General features: G+C 43.1%; 1 long non-coding RNA gene across 1 annotated transcript; it reads right to left on the bottom strand.

Annotated features, from left to right (window-relative positions):
• Positions 1-1,359: 1,359 nt before the first annotated feature.
• On the bottom strand, positions 1,360-16,571 carry LOC146775990 (uncharacterized). The gene is made up of 2 exons (XR_014972405.1): positions 16,436-16,571; positions 1,360-2,561 (listed from the first exon to the last, which is right to left on the bottom strand). It is a non-coding gene; the product is annotated as an uncharacterized LOC146775990 (long non-coding RNA).
• Between the last annotated feature and the right edge of the window lie 421 nt (positions 16,572-16,992).

Raw genomic sequence — 16,992 nt, forward strand, 5'->3', positions numbered from 1 at the left:
TCATCACAAGTCATTAGATCGACTTGCTGTAGGGGGCGTGCTGGACTTAGGAATAGTATAATTAACTATTCCAACTCCAGCCTGCTCAACAGTAGGGAAGGTGTTGGAATAGTAAATTAAACTATTACTTAGGTTAGAGTAGGTTAGAGCGCCACCTACAGCAAGTCAATCTAACTACTTGCAATGTAACAACCGCATTGTAATAGGAACGCGATGTAATGGCAGTGTTGTGACCTCTGTTTCCCCTACATACAAGGAAGAAACGCGTCTGGAAATATCTGGGGAAAGATGTTTGTATTACAAGCTTTGTTCAGCTGTACATATTGCCTTGGACTGTGTTTTCTAGAAGTCGACAACTTGATGTGTGTCATATGTATGTTTTCTTAGCTAATCTCTCTGTATTGAGCTGTTTTAGGTGCATTCACCATGTCATCTTCATTTGGACATTTCGGCATTGTAACATTAGGTGCATTCACCATGTCATCTTCATTTGGACATTTCGGCATTGTAACATTAGTAGGTATATGATGCTGTTCAAATGTACAAAGCGGACATTGATTGGTCCTGGGAATGTCTTGTCACAGAGTTTGGGTGTACAAAGCTAGTACCAAGGCAGCTTGCACAGCGATAGGATGGGAATGACTTGGCTGCCATTGGACTTGATCCCTGATGTGTGTTGGTCCTAATGCAATATGTGTGCCATCAAGGGATCCAACACAATGCTGTGTTGTGCCCAATCTATGCTATCCTGCTTTCACATTGGCTAATTTCTCATTGTTTGTGAACTGGATGTAGCGGTTGATGTGGCTCCTCATTGTAGGCCAAAGGGCCTGTAGCACATCACTGACATGTGTTTGACACATTCCACAAGATACAAGCAACACTGAATTGAAATGACCCCGTCGTCAGAAAATGTTGTACTGACTTGTCAGTTTAATTTCTTTATTTGATGTAGTATTCGTTTTATGAGGTAGGCAATATGTCTCGAGCTGTTGATGTAGACCTGATGTATTGTTGTTTATTGTTGCCTATTGTGTGGGATACTGTCAGAAGTGTACCCTCCTTCCATGTTGTGAAAGTATGCAAGTGATTATATGGTCACTGACACAGAATAACTGAGTCTTGACTTATTTGCTATGTGGCTGGCATCATGTCAGCCTAATATTTAAACAATATAGAAATAAAGATGTTCTAAGTCCAGACACGTATGTGTTGTGATGAAATGGTAGTGATCCCGAGTTGAACATTGTTTACATACAACAAATCCATGCTTCCAGATGTCCCTACTTTTGATATTGCAAAGTTCACATGGTAGTACATTCACTTTGTTTTATGTGAGAATTACAACAGGAGACAATGCATGGGTGGCGTGTTTTTGATGAAGTGAACAAGCATAAGATAACAAAACTAACTTAAAATTCAACAGTGCAAATAAAAAGTGAGGTTTTCAGTCATGGTGGATGAAACCATTGTAGTAGAGTCCAAATTGTCAGGAGTCCAAAGTCCAACATACTCCTCCCATTAGATATGGAATAAGGGGCAGGAATAATCCAACAAAGTGAATTTGCAGCACACACAGTAGGATATCAGGGGCAAGGTTTCTTCCTGGTGGTGGTGGTGGTGGTTGTATTGCCATCCTGAGCTCCTGGGGTTTTGTGTGGATTTCCCATTGGTTTGCCAAAAGGAGGGGGGAACTGGAGCTGCGGAGTCAGGGGCATGTGCAGGCATCTCTTCCTCCGACAGGGCCTCTCTTCCTCTGGCAGCAGCAAATGTTGATGGTTTGGATGTACTTGTACCACAGTAAGGGGTAGATGCTGGTGGAAAAGACCTGCAGAGGGTGGTGTTAATGTCCCACAGCACCCCAACCAGGGAGGCCACCATGGTGTGGATGCCAGCCACCTCAGTGTGGATGCCAGCCACCTCAGAGTGGATGCTAGCCACCTCGTGTTGGATGGCAGCAACCTTCTAATATATGTTCCTCTGCATCACCTTCATTTCCCGGATTCAGTCATTACCTGGGCCATTTCACTTTGGGAGTCCTGGTAGACTCCCAGGACTTCAGTAATGGAGGCCTGGGTGTCTGTGGACTCAGTGGACTCATCTTGTGGGCCAACCTTTTCCCTCCCACTATGCCTACCCCACAGCCATGTGTACTTGGCACAGACTGTACCCTCCCTCTGGGTCCTGGTTCCTCTGTGACTAGGGTGGTGTGAGAAGTCTCAGAATCCAGGATTGGGGGGGGAACAAGATGGGACTGATTGTGCTAGGTGCATAGGTTGGAGCAGTGGTGGTCTGTGTTGTTCCAGCTAGGGTGTGATGTGCTCTTGTGGGCACAGATTGCCCCACTGTGGGTGTCTGCCCAGGCTGACCAGATGGGTCAGGACTATCATTCACGTTCACCACTTCTGGAGTGTTGTCATCAATGATGGATTTGTCCTGGGGTAGAGAGGAACTCTGTTTGGTTTCCAACCTTGGTGCAGGCGCAGTGGCAAATCGACCTGTTTAGAAATAGAGAACATTGTATCTACATCCATTTTGTTTGGGTCAATGTAAATGGTGACCTAGAATGGAATAAAAAAAGATAGATATTAGTATTATCATCTATTTGTTTGGAGTTGAAGTTGATTACTAGACATTTGATGACATTCAATATATGTAGTAGATTTAATCAGTTCATTAGATGTGCAGATATGTGGCATTTTGGCTTTAGGGATATACATGACATCTCCAAAACTCAGCTTCAAACACAATGCAGTCTTAACACATGTATTTGTCCACTCCATGGTCTAGTTGTGTCTAATAGAGGCAAACACCCAGCTTGGTTGTGTATTTAGCATGGTGCTTCATGTGAGAAGTGCAGAGTCAAGGGGTCACCTGGCACTGCTAATCAGCTGAGTTTCCTTCATGGCTTACATATATTAGGGGTACACCAGTGTTATGGTGTTAGTCAAGCCATCAGTAATTTCAGGTGATGGGTCCAGCACACCATCAAGCAAAGTATTCAGATGTATATCTGAGTGGAGCATTGCCTATACATTGCACAGTCCATAAAGAGTTAAGATCAGTAGTAACATGGCAGACAAGTTAGAGGGAGCAACAGGAGTCTGGCATCTTGGTTAGAGTTGCAGTCACAAGGCCTCATGATAGTGGTGGTAGCTTTTCTATCTGAACTTACCAAGACTTGACCTGAAAATGGTAACCTGCATGATAAGTGAATATCAGTTGTAACATGGCAGACAAGTGAGAAGAGGCAAAAGGAGTCTAGCATCCTGGTCAGAGTTACGATCACAGGTCTCATGGTAGTTGTCATTTCAATGTCACTTCCCGAACACTCGGCAATAGTAAGCTGCATGACTAATGTAGATCAGTTGTAACATCACAGACAAGCGATTAGTGGTAAAAGGAGTGTAGCATCTTGGTTAGAGTTCTAGTCACATGGTCTCATGGTAATTGTAGTCACTTAAATCTCACTTTACTAACACTTGAGAAATGGTAACCTGCATGACTAGTGTAGATCAGTTGTAACATGGCAGACAAGTGAGAAAGGGAAAAAGGAGCCTGGCATTTTGGTTAGAGTTGCAGTCACAGGGCCTCGTGATAGTAGTGGTGGCTTTTCAATCTGAGTTCACCAACACTTGACAAATGGAAACTTGCATTATGAGTGTAGATCAGTTGTAACATGGCAGACAAGTGAGAAGGGGCAAAATGAGTCTAGCATCTTGGTTAGAGTTAGAGTGGGAGGGCTCATGGTATTGAAGTAACTTCAATGTCACTGTCCCAACACTCGAGAAATGGTAGACTGCATGACAAGTGTAGGTCAGTTGTAACAAGTTAGACAAGTGAGAAGAGCAAAAGAAGTCTAGCATATTGGTTAGAGTTCCAGTCACAAGGCCTCATGGTAGTTGTAGTCACTTCAATCTCACTTTGCTAACACTTGAGGAATGGTAACCTGCATGACTAGTGTAGATCAATTGTAACATTGCAGACAATTGAGAAGGGGCAAAACAAGTCTTGCATCTTGGTTAGAGTTCCAGTTACAAGGCCTCATGGTAGGTGTAGTCACTTCAATCTTACTTTACCAACACTTAACAAACGATTAGTGTTGCATACCTGTTGGCAACATGCATTTGGGATAGACCATACATTTACATTATATAAAGAAGCGTCGGATACCTAATTCTTTCCCAACACTTATCCTGTTTATATTTTTCAATCTTGACAATACCCCCTATAAATTTAGCAAATAAAATCATACGATTTTGGAGGTAGGAGGATACCAGAATGTCTCTGGCATGAGATACATCTCCTCCTGCTGGAGGACAGAACCAACGATGTCACTATCAGTCACCAGTATGTCAGCGGGAAACATGCCACTGACAGAATATCACTTTTAAGGCTCCTACACGATTTTACGTTGGAGATCCTCGATTTGATACTGTGCTTTTCCACTCTGATTTTTTTGGTATCTCTTGGGAAGCTGAGTGGGACAATTGCTAGTGTCTCCCTCCACCTTGATTTTTAGAGCTGTTCAGTTAATAGACAACGATGAGAGATTATTGTTTTTGGGTCCCACACTGCTATTTTTTAAATCAGGTTTCTCAATTGTTAGATTGTCAGAACAAAGCACAATACAACTCTGTTTTTAGCATGATCATCAACATGCAACTCCCCCAAAATTACAGTTAAAAATTTAATCCATTGCTGTATTTTCCTGCTAAACCACTCCTCCGAACATTCCTTTTTTTTGCAAAGAATTTCCTAGTAATTTTCTCTGAGCTGCTGCTCAATTTCATTACAGACACCAGTACTGCAATACCAATGTTGTTCCTGATACAGCTATAATTGTTTTTCTTGCACAAAGCTGACATTGCCTCAAGTACCATTCTTAAAGAGAAAAATCCAGAAAAAACAGTAGCTAAATCGAAACAACACACGCTAATTGTAAAATCAAAAAGGAACTTAGACTAATGGTGAACTTTAAATTAATGTATATTTATATCTGAAAGCTGAGGAGAGTTTTTAGTCACAGAGGAATTGTAACAATTGCTGTGGGGCAGTTTTATAGCAGAGAGTACCAACTTGTTCATACATAAGAATGTTTGAGATCAAAAAGCTAATATTTCGCATTACTCTGAATGCAAACAACTTTGCTAAAATATACATATAATGCATGGAACTGAAAATAAGACACCTTAATAGAAATAACACAATGGGGACAGCCCATGCCTCCATCCTACTTCTTTGAGACTATTTTATATGAACTGCCTTCTTAAATATATTTGAGTGTATTTTTTACTTTAGAAAAAGGTGTCTAACAAGAAAATGCTTGTAAGTTGATAGAGGATATATTTTAATGAACAAATGGTTATTGTTCCTAAAAAATGTCTGTTAAATGATGGCCTACTGAAAAACTGCATTTTTGTAGGTTTAGAATGACTACAATAATGCTACAAGCATTCTACAAAATGTAATTCACAAATTTACGTGTGGAGTTTCCATCTCCCCTATGTTTTTCTGTGCCGAGACAATGAATATAGAGTACATAGTGAAAAGGATGGATTTGATTTCACAGATTCAGGTGAGTGAGTGCAGAAGGAGTAAATACAGATGTACTAGTCCCCGCCTGCCCTGTCTCCTATCTCATAGACCTTATGTTGTGTTCGCAACAGTCGGGCCAGAGTCCTCTCCCTAGCCACTGTTCTATATTCTAGCTGCTTGATGGTTAATTGATGTGTAGTGGCCTCACTAGGTGAGTGAGTATTTTGCACCTCCAACTGTCGGAGCTCGTTCTTCAAGTCGAGTAACTGCTGATTTTGCTTTCTGATATACCTCACTTTTAGCGCCAGTGCTTGTCCCTTCAGCACTACTTTGTAAGCCTCCCATATCATCTGCACTGAATCTACAGAGTCTGAATTTTCGGTGGAATTGTGGTCTGTCTGGGTAAGTAAATCGTCCTTTATGTCTGGGATGTGAAGCAACCAGGGGTTAAGGACTATGGTGTTGCGTTGACTGCTCTGAAAATGGGTGAGCTCAACCCACACTGGGGAGTGGTCCGGGATGCCTCCCGGCAAGGCACGGGGACATCGAAAGTGTCCGATATCCATCAGATAATAGTCTATGTGCGACATGCTCTTATGTGCATTGGAATAGAATGTATAGTGTGTCGTGTCTGGCTGTAAGGAGCGCCACACGTCTGTCAGGCCCATAGCCCGAGTAAATTCCTCCACTTGTGAAGGGGGCTGTGTTAGAGGGGATCGTGGATATCTATCTCTTTGGTCATCCATGGTCATATTGAAATCCCCTCCCCCAAAATTAATGTCCCTACTTGGAGATCAACTACAATTTTCCTCAGGTCTGCAAGCGCCTCTTTGTCCAGTGCAAGGGGGAAGATACACTGATACTACACTTAGTGGCTTTCCCTCCTAGCTAGCCTCCAGAACTGCAAACCTCCCTTGGGTATCTGCCCACGTGCACGTTGGAATGATTGCAAGGTTCTTCTTAACAAGGATACCTATGCCTCTAGAACCGGAGGTGAATCCCGCATGAACCGGTTTGTATCCCCACCGTGTGAGGGCCTGACATTTATTTCCCACCAATAGTGTTTCTTGCAGGAGAACCAGATCCGGGGCTTGCCTCTTAAGATATTGTAGCACTACACCCCTTTTTATTTTGTCCCCCAGCCCATTAACGTTCCACGTCAGAACTGATAGAAACCTCACTATCATACTACTAGCCATAAAACCAGTAGGAAAGGCCAATAGGGGCACATCGTGAGGAGCAACCGATGCACCAAGCAACACTTTAACTGGATGTATATGTCAGAAGTGACCTTCGAGCAAAGACCGTCCAAGAATCCACCTGATTGCATACCATACATTCGGAGTGAGAGAAACACAGAGTAAGTCTGATTGTCCACATTTTGTGATTGGAAAACAAAAACAAAACCATACTTCTGTACTTCCCTCCCTGCCCGTGGCTTTCAAACTATCCACCCCTCAACAAGGCAGAGTGCCTGTCGCCCCACCCCCCCATATGAAGGTGCTTGGGTTACAGCTGTCCCCCCCGCTGCACTGCACGGATAACTGCACATTATACCGTAACTTATGGGGAAAATCTGGGTCCGACACACGTTAGTTACTGAAGGTTAAAGAGCCAGAATGCATAGTCCCAGTATATATTTACCAAAGTCACTCATGCAGACCCAGTTTAGGGAAGATGCTCCCGAGCGTTCGGTTTATGTCACTGCCCCACCTCAGAGTCACTTATTCGTAGCAAGTGTGTCTCTACCAGACCATGAAGAACCTTCGACTCAGCTGCGTGACCCAGAGTCCAACTCTTTCTCCTTGCTGGCCCAATCGCCAAGTTGTCCATTACCATGTTCAGTTCTGTTTGTCCAAGGACCTCCGTTTCGTTCACTATTGGTTTCTCCACTCAGCGCCACCCCTCTAGCTAATACCATGCATCATCAGGGGAGGAGAAGAACCAAGCCTTGCTTTCGGATTCCACTCAGAGTTTGGCAAGACATAGCATGGCATATTTCACCTCCTTGTCTCTCAGCGCCAGTTTGACTGCCAAAAAACTGCAACGTTGAGCTTGGACTTTTGTGGTAAAGTCTGGGAGGAAAGTAATTGAACTGTCCTCTGGGCTTTGCCAATTTAAACACGGGGGCATGTGCCTCTCCTGCAGCCATGGGGATCACCACCTCCCCAGGGCACTAAATATTCTAATTCAGGGGTCCGTTACGGACCCCAGCCCCGGGGCCCACCACTTCCCCGGGGCTTCAGAAATGAAGGGAGGGTGCCATGTTGACCCCCTCCTGGAGCCCTTGGGAACCGCCACCCCCCAGGGGGCCAGCTCATGCAATGTCCCAGGGTGCCCACCCCCAGGACATTGCTGTTTGCTATGGCAGGGCAGGAGCCGTGCAGCTCCAGCCCTGTCATAGCAAACTCTGCTTTGCTTCATTGAAGCGAGAGCAGGAACACCTGCTCTTGCTTCTATGAAGCAAAGCAGAATTGCTTTTGCACAAGGCGAGCTGCATGTCAGTTAGGTTGGGGGCAGTAAACAGTTTTCTACTTGGTTTCCTCGTGTATCAATATAAGCTGGTGCATGTCCATAAACAGGGTTGGTGTACTCCAGTCATGGTTACACAAGAAAGATTAGCAAGATTTGGGGGAACAATAGAGCAAAGTCCATGGACTGCATTAGGGTCTCTTTTACTTATGTCAGAATTACAACTCAGGGTGTGGCCAAGCAAGATAGTCACATAGATTGCTCCTCGTGGAGCTCCCGTCAGCAAATACCTATCCTGTAGACATCCTGCGGCATTCTTTGCCACAGAAGCTGAGAAACATCACATAAAACCACACTGAATGAACTGGAGTGCAGCCATAGAAGTTCAGGCAGCCACGTAGCAGTAGAGCGCACAGAGCAACAATGGTGCCGGCTCGGACATCCAAGACCCGCGAGACAGGCCAGGCATGCAGTGCGGTCGGCTCTTGGAAGCTGCTCTCGCTCGGAGTGTTCCCGAGAGGGATGCGGGGCATAGGAAAGTGAAAGCACGCCATGCGCACGTTGTGCAAGCCGTACACGTGCACATCGTCTGTCCGGGCGCGTGCACATCTCCTGTCCCCCTTCCGAACAAAAGTCGATGACAATAGTCTCGCCAACCGTGCAGCGCATGCACTGCGTCGCTAGGCGAGACCTAAAAAGGATTGAGGAACACTAGCCCAGGCTAGGGATTCATTATGTGTGATACAAAATAATTCTTGCAGTCTACTGAATGTCCTGTAATGTGAAGCCATCATTACCATGGGGACTAGAAACTGACTATCATACTAAGGTTTCATTTGATGACGAGTTGACAACAAAAAATGCTAGTTGATGTGAAAAGCACCGAGCAAGTCCCACACACATAAAATAGATTAAATATTTCCAAAAGATACTAGAAACTGTTAAAATCAAAAAACAGTTCTCAACTCCACTGCCTCTAGACTTTTGCAAACCCTATCTTAGTTAGCAAAACATATCTAATCACACACCTGAACCTAAAGAAAAATACATTAAGGGCCAGATTATGACTTTTGGTGCAGCGGGAGTGGGCGATACGCCACAGTCACGCTCCCGCTGCACCAAAGTCACAGTTGGGACGCCTGCCAGTTTAGCTTTTCTCCTGTCTGCCGGGAACACCAAAAACAGTTCCTGAAATGGCATGGACTATAAAGTCTATGCCGTGCATTAACTGGAATGCATGCATACAGGGTGGCACATTGTGTGCCCCCCAGCATGTATCCAATTGGCGGAAGGCACCAAGGGATCCTGTAGAGGAAAATTGTAATATGCTTGGCGGGACCCCTGTGGTCCCACCAAGCATATTGCAGCCTCAAGACTGCCACGCCACCGGCGGGGAACAGCAGTTCCCCAACTGCGTTAGTGGTCCCAGGGTAGTCTGACCACCGAACTCGTAATGGGGCAGTCAGACCGCTGGTGCGGTCCTTGGACTGCCAGACTCTTAATAAGGGCCTAAGTGTCTGAGCAATCACAATCACCCAATATTTCCTTTTCAGATAAGCCTTTATTGTGGCAGGTCAATTGTTCCCTGTTTGTTGACCGACTTGCTTTTATTTTAGACTGCCTTATTTAACACCACCTGTTGATAAATAAAACAAATCAAGGGTAATTTATTTACAATTAAACCATAGGCTGGCCCATTTGTGAAAGTCCTGGAAAGCAATACTATGGAGTGGAAGCAATAGTAACATGAACAAGACAATCTTATTCAATGATGGGTTTAGTGCTTGTGTCACGCACCAAAATCACTAATGGATGAATGTGTAGTTGTTACTTTTAAAACAGCAGCTGCTTAAAGATCTTTTGAATACTGCCAAAAATCACAGCTGGTTAACTACACAAATCACCTTTGTACAGGCATTTTTCATAAGGTATAAGGTAATATGCTAAATCATGTGACTCACACCACCTCTCGATTTTCTCAGCTACATCAATTAACAGGAGGCTAAAATCTGTTGCTTTTGGCTCCATGACTTAGACATTTAATAGACTTCTTTCCTCTTGCCTCACCAAATATTAAACAATAACTGAAACTATCTTCTATCCCATTGGCAGCTAATCAATTTGTCAACTTTGGATATTAGATTACCACCAGAAATAAGTCTCCCTAGAAGAAAGAACTGGCTACATTATTTGAACTGGGAATAGTAGCAGACTGACATACTGGAAACGTACCTTTGCCGTCTTTTGTAGGTTATATTGTTTTACAATAGGCTTGAACAACATCTATTTATTATTTAGATGCCTTTAATATTTTAACATTTTCTAATCCCTCAATTTCATGCACAGCAAACGAAGGCTAACAATTTTGCGCTCTGGGATTTGTAGCTGTGAAATTGTGCCCTTGCTCATAAACACACAAAATGTTCAGATTCCTGAGCTGAAATTTATTCAGGGTGGCAAATTACTACTTATTGATCTGTGTAATAAGTGTCCCTATTCCCTCTTAGATTCTGCTTTTAATACTGTGGTTACAAACTATCTGATTGTCCTACAATCTGGAGCATTTAAAAAGGTTATTGGAAGGGCCTCAATTTGGGATTAAGCATGGCCTGGCAAAAGAAATCAATGTTTAAACCCTGTCATAATCCTTAAATATGACGTGCCTGAGGTGGAGGATGTGTAAGTTTGAAGGTCATTGTGGCATGCGCTAGTGACCGATAATGGCAAGAGTGCATTTTAAATAAGCCTGCATAGCCCACAGAGCTATATAACCAGGACAAAGGTTTCTTGAAAGAAGTTATTTGTAGTAATAAAAACTAGAGAGGTGCATTCCAAAGAATCGCACAATTGTTGTTTTTAGTTTCTGTAAAAGCAGGAGTGGATGCAAAACATTATAAAGGTTTGTTGCTAAAAGGTGGAATACTTCAGTATTTAGCTGAAGCAGATATCTAGTTGCTATATCTTTAGGTGCACTCTAAAAAATTACCTATTTGCTCAAACACTTTAGTAAAAGATGTTTGAAATGCAAGAGTATCTGCAGAGTACTAATTAGGCAGTTTTCAGTCGTGAATGTTGCAATGAATGAAAAGTGCTGGCTCAGAACACATAATTTATGTTGAACATAAGAGATGGGCAACTCTATAAAAAAAGTAGTAATAAGGTGTCATATTTTCTAAAGCAATACTCCTCAAGTCACGGATATACCTTTAGTCTAGAGATCTCTTCCAAGGTTGGAGTGCACAAATGTAACGCTATTTGCGGGTCTACAGCGCACTATTGTCTTCTGGATAAATTCAGGATAGCTCATAAAAAGATTGTGCAAACGTCTGCCCTCTTGAGTGAACTATTTCTCCACCAAAGGAGATGTGAGACTCAAATAGGACTCTGTAATATTTTTTCATTTCTCATCAGGACAATCTCAGTTGCCCCCCTTGGTAAAACTATTTTATTGTTAGAGTGACAGCTGTCCTAAATTGGTTGAGAATTTAAACAGATCATAACATAACGTGCATCTGTAAAGACCACTTTCACCGATAGGTATCTTAGCGCTGAATAAAAGAAGTTTATTTCTACCCAACTCAATGGGACTCATTGTATCAACCTCAGATGAATGAAAGGCTGAGTGGACCTGCCGGGATTTGAACCCATGACCATGAGGTCTGGCACAAGCCCCTGTCATGGATGCATTAGTCCACTGAGCCACCAGGCCCGGCTAAAAGGAAGGTATGTAACACATGGTATTTGTCAAATGGGGCAATGGATTGATCGGGATGATCAGATGTTGTGCTGAAAAGTAACTGAGGCTCTGTGAGGTCAAATTCAAAGCAGTGCATGAAAATGTCCCTACATGTGTTAGTGAAATTGTATGTCAGAACACGGAAGACAAAACAATCCACCTCCTCAAATATCATGGTCATAATATTGACTACCACTGTATAATGAAGGTACGCATTTTAGGGGACTATAGATTTACTAGTCTTAACTCAACCACTATATACCTCGGAAATAAATAAAATCAAAGTATATATCTTTTAAGAAATGAATGATATATATATACACATACACACACACACACACACAATATTGTAGTAGTCAATATTTTATCTGACCGATATTAAACATCTTTATATTCTAATATAAAATCATTAGTGAACAGGAAATTGGATAATATTTAATTAAATTAGATTGTCTGCAACTTCATCCAACTACAACATACAATGATCCTGGATTTCATTGGTTATTGTTCAATGCTTAACTAACAAAGGCCATTTACAGTCCCCTACATTGTACAAGGAAACCGACTGCCTATATTTAAATGAGTAAACCATTAATCTACATGTTTAAAGAGATCAAATAGTGCATTATATAGTGAAAAAATATGTATATAACCTTGATGAAAACCCTCCATTAATGTATGAAATGCATTAAAGGTGGTAGAGAGAATAAACATGTTTTCAAGGGACAAAGTTAAGAGTCGGGAACTTGCTGTAGTATTATATATTAAGCTACTTCATTATAGAATTATATGCAGTATATCTCGGGGCCTAGAGTTTTTTCTATATATTTGCATCACTCAGTACTGTCTAAGTGGCATTTGCAAAGTATATACAGTAATAAGCCTTAGGCGAAAACATTTATATTTGACAAATAATCTCAGCAGAAAGGATGTTCATACACTTATCACATCAGTATAGACAGGCTGTTAGAAATAACATAGGATGGTTAACTTATTGGTGGGAAATTAAAACAGTGCGTGGGAACTGTTCAGTTTCGACTTCTGCACAATGCAGAGCATAAAATGGATACTATGTCTGCAACATAAATACCTAGTTTGATCTGTCTCACTGCCACTTGGAATAATATTAAGAAATGTTTTTTTATCATTGATACAAATTAGGTGATGTTCTAAACGTTTATAGGAAATAGGAAATGTAACAGTATTACAAGCATTGGTGGAAAATGGGTCAATTACATTTATGTGCCAGTTTAAATTTTAAATTCAACTTGCGCCCATTTTAAGTCTAAAGGCTACTGTTACTTGTGCTATTACTGCAGGCAGTTAACCATAGGATTCACATGGGGCCATATTACAGCTTCTGTGCTTAAATGTTGTACCCTTTGTTATTGCATTCAGGCAGTGGCATAGCTAGACGTTTGGCCTCCAGTGGCTGTCCCTGCGTTTGCCGCCCTGTGGCGGCGTTTGTAAGAGTGGGGGGTGCTGGTAATATTCCGGCATTTGCTGCCCCGCGACGGCCGTTGGTAAGAGTGGGGGGAGGCCACCACCCTCAAAACTCATGCCGTCCGGGGCGGACCACCCCACCCTTGCTACGCCACTGCATACGGGAAACTAAAACCTTGTCCATCGCGATCTATAGTACCAATTGCGTGAGCATGCATTTTGCCCCCATACATCTCACATGGGTGTTCCCTCATTTGCTTGAGGGCATGGTCCCGTGCGAGCAAAGGAACACCTTTGCTCAAGCTATAGTTCTGATACAGGTGGAGAGGCTACCAATCTCTTTGGTGGTGCAACAACTGTACACCACCTTTGATGTGGTGCACACATTGTGCACCCACCCCCCAACAGTAAATTTGGTTTGCAAGGCATTTGCTAAAAAGATTTAATATGATAATGAAGTAGGTAGTTGCTTATTCAGTATAACCAGAGAACTTCACTTCACAACCCCCCCAAACTCACAACACACCGACTCACCTGAAAGCACTGTATTTTCATTTACTTTCGTTTTCTCAATATTTTGCCAACTCCTCCTTCTTACATAGTTGAACGGAATCACAATTGAAACTGGAATAAGTGGCTATTGCTCAGTTTGTTCAGCAGAGAGGCCAAGGATTGTATGACCAAGTATTCTGAACACCCGTTTGATCCACTGACAGGTATTGCGAGAAATTCACACTGCCTTCAGCCTTTGCTCCAGAGCTCTCAATGGAGGCCCATTAAAAATGCCTGAAGGCAACTCAGTTCAAAGTATGCCCTTTATAAGAGAAATATGGTACATAAAAAATACAGAAATACAATATCCTGGAAATAGTGAGCACTTTTAAGGAGTGCAACATTAAGCAAAACATGTAAAATATAAAGAGGAACTGAATCGCTGACATGGAATACTGTAACGTTTTCTACATTCATTTTTCAGAAATCGATCAGTGTTATTTGCCAGTGGTGGATGCATGCAGGTATACAGATATGTATATATGGATGGATGGATGACTGATGATGTGGATGGATGGGTGAGTGAGTGGATGAATGTGTTTGAGGAGGATGAATGGGCTAATGTGATGATGGGTGAATGAATGGGTGTGTTATGGATCAATGGGTGGATGAATAGTTGGAGGAGGTTGTGGGGCGGATAGACTGATGCAGGAAAAAGGAGTGGATTGATGAATTGGATAGAAGAACATGATGTTGTGAAAGAATGGATAACTTGGTGAATGAAATGATATATGGATTGATGAGGGAATGGATGGTCAAATGAATAGTTTTAGTGGCAAGATGGACAGGATGATGAAAGGGGTAGATTCATAGATGGATCCCTAATAGAAGGGTGGATAGATTCTTGATGACAGTTTGAATGGATGGATATGTGTATGGTAGGATGGGTGCAGAAAGCACTTTTTTAGCACAGTGCTAACAGCAGAGGACAGAGATTGTGAAAACTTGTACCATGTATCTAAAATATAAGCGTCATTAAACTAATATATACAAATGGGCGGAATTTGCGTAGTCTCGTTATGCAATGCTCCGCAAAACGGTAAAAAATCCCCGCGAGCACGCAGAGTTCCGCGGAATTGCTTGTTCTGCCCGTTCACGATGCTTTTTTCCTGTTCACGAATGCTGTTTGCGTGCTCGGGGGGGGAAATATCTTGTGAACACGCATTTTGAATGCGCGAACAAGCAAAAACTCTGCGAAGCCGCAGCATTTTTGGCAATTTTGTGCTCTCTGCTGATCACGAAATTACGCAAGCGGAACGGAATTTAACGCCCAGGCCTACTGATATATCCCATATCCTCTGCCCCTAAGCAGTACGTGCATGTAACTAACACAAAGATGACCTGTTCCTAGAAACAATTATTACTGTATCGAGCTGTTCAGCGAAGCTCTCATTTGTCAGCACTATCTCACAGAAATTTTGAAACGGGGCCTGTGAGGTATATGGTTGCGCTGTAGAGGGACCATGAAGTGATTTCACTGTGGGAGTGACTCGCATCTTCTGGGAATGACTTGCCGTCCATCACAGCAGAGAAAATAAAGCAATGGACTTAAAGTAGGGCCATAAGCCCACTCCCAGCAATTAAAAGACGCACTTTCCAGCCTTCGTTTCACGCAGATGGAACTTTACATTCACTGCCCTAGATGGCCTTAATAAAAGTCTGAGTGAGCTCTGTTCTGATGATGGGAAAGCTTTTCTGGGGGTATCTGTCTAACTGGGATGAGAAATGTAAAACACGGAAGTAAGCCCTGGTTCAGTAAGGTAAGTGTGTGATGTGTGCACTGTAGGTACACTGCATTAAACCCTGTACTGAGACCACCTCGGTCTCTCCTGGGGATCTACACACACACCCGGCTCTGGCAGCGTGCGGGCTTTGGCTACTGCCCCAAGTTTGTCCTGAAGTGACGGGAGTCTTTCCGTTCTCGCTGCCTCGGACAGCCCAGTGCCCTCCCTCTTCCAGCACTTCACTCCCCCCCACACATTTCCGAGCCCTACTACTGCAACTTCTCGGAAGCAAACAGGTACTCCAAATAGCAAGTGCCTGAACTTCTATATTCCCATTTCCCACCCACTCTATAAAGCATGCTTCTGTGACCAGCCCCACTGAAAGAGAAACTAACTTAGTTTAACATTCTGTTGGAGGCCTGACTAAGGAACATGCTGAGAATTTAACACAGCAGACAATACTAAATTCATGCATTTGCTAAGGTGCCTCTTTAAGGACTGGGAGGCAGTGGCTCACCCGCAATCCGGGGTAGCGGGGGTGTTACGCCCCTTCCAAACTCTAAATAGTCAGTGGATATTTTTGCACATTTTTATCGCAGCCTATTTTATACTCTGCGCGGCACAAATTGAAAATAACGAAATGCATATTCATAGTTGTGTCAGAGGCTGGGACTAATCTCCAATACTTCAACAAGGATTCAATTATATGTCAATGTTAAACACACAAACACATGCCGTTATCGCATTAACCAACTGAGCTTTCACAACACAAAATGGTGCATTTCCCAGCATCTAGTTTAACGTGCATTTACATGTTTAATTTAATGTGGGTACATTGTATTTTAAATATTCAATTAGCTGTAGGAGGTGAAAGGCCAACAAAACAGTAAAAACATTATATTTTTTCTTGTTTTAACCACGTCGCTGACCCCATCCCCACAGCACTCGGGATAACACTACAAATTCTTACTTATGAATGAACGGCTGATGACATCTCCTTCTCATGTGTCCTCTCCCTTCCACACCCGTTGGGAGTTCTGTGATGGCATTCCTCGCCCTGGGTAAGCAGCTTCCGAATAATGGTAACGGGAAATAACGACACTGAGCTAAGGAGGTTTGTATATGTAGTGGACAATCTACGTTGGAGGGCGACGGAACAGCAAAAGGTGAAACAATTCACGATATGTCATTGGAGAGTGGAAACAGTGATTGCTGCAGCTGTGCAGAGCATGGAGCCTGCTTGAAGAGACGTGGCGCAGCCTCATTCAAAAATCTCTTGCATGCGGGCAAATGGAACTTGGTGGGTAGTACACAGAGACACCAGCATGTGCGGCCGATACATAGCCCCCAAGAAGCCCCGGGGAAGCACTAGAGGGGACCGTTTTCAAAGCTACAGTGCACACAGCATCCCCAACGCACACAGGAGTTAGTGAGATAACGGCGTTAATGACGCTGGCTGGCCGGCACGGCTCTGACCTCGCGCTCAGACGTGAGGAGTGGAAAGAACACTCGTGACCCGTCTCTGAC

This window comes from Triturus cristatus, chromosome 12, assembly GCF_964204655.1.
Source record: "Triturus cristatus chromosome 12, aTriCri1.1, whole genome shotgun sequence".
Classification (NCBI taxonomy): domain Eukaryota; kingdom Metazoa; phylum Chordata; class Amphibia; order Caudata; family Salamandridae; genus Triturus; species Triturus cristatus.